A 563-nucleotide genomic window follows, 5' to 3' on the forward strand; every position below is an offset into this window, starting at 1 on the left:
TACTCTCGGGTCGTGACAATCTGTTTCCCTCAATCAGTAGAATACAAGAAATACAAATAGTATACTAAATTCCTTAAGATTGTTGTTCATCTTGTATTCCTAAGATACTTAGAACAAAACTTTGAAGAACTTGGTAAGAAACAACAAAGTTTAAAGAGTATTTTCAAACTAGAAAATTAAGACTAGTAGAGAAAATAGAATCAGAAACAGATTAGAAACAATATAAAAATATTTTTCTCAAAGAAAGAAAATCGAGCCCACTGAATGCACAGTGTCCCTTAAGGAAATTATTTCCCTCAAGTACACGAGGTTAATGGAATATATCCTCCTAGGATAGAACGATCTTACTCACCGGTATATCGGTACCTATAACCACGGTGTCAGCGAACCACTTAATGACAGTAAAGTACACTTAGAATACTAGATTTAGTAGTAGTAGAAGAAGTCCAGAAAAATTCGTTCAACTAAAATGAGACGAAATCCCTCAATTTGTAGAAAACAAAGAGTAGTGTGAAAATGTTCTTATTGTGCCTTACCGGAAAAGTCACAATCTTTCGGAAAGG

Source organism: Solanum tuberosum, unplaced genomic scaffold (assembly GCF_000226075.1).
Source record: "Solanum tuberosum cultivar DM 1-3 516 R44 unplaced genomic scaffold, SolTub_3.0 scf00249, whole genome shotgun sequence".
Classification (NCBI taxonomy): Eukaryota; Viridiplantae; Streptophyta; class Magnoliopsida; order Solanales; family Solanaceae; genus Solanum; species Solanum tuberosum.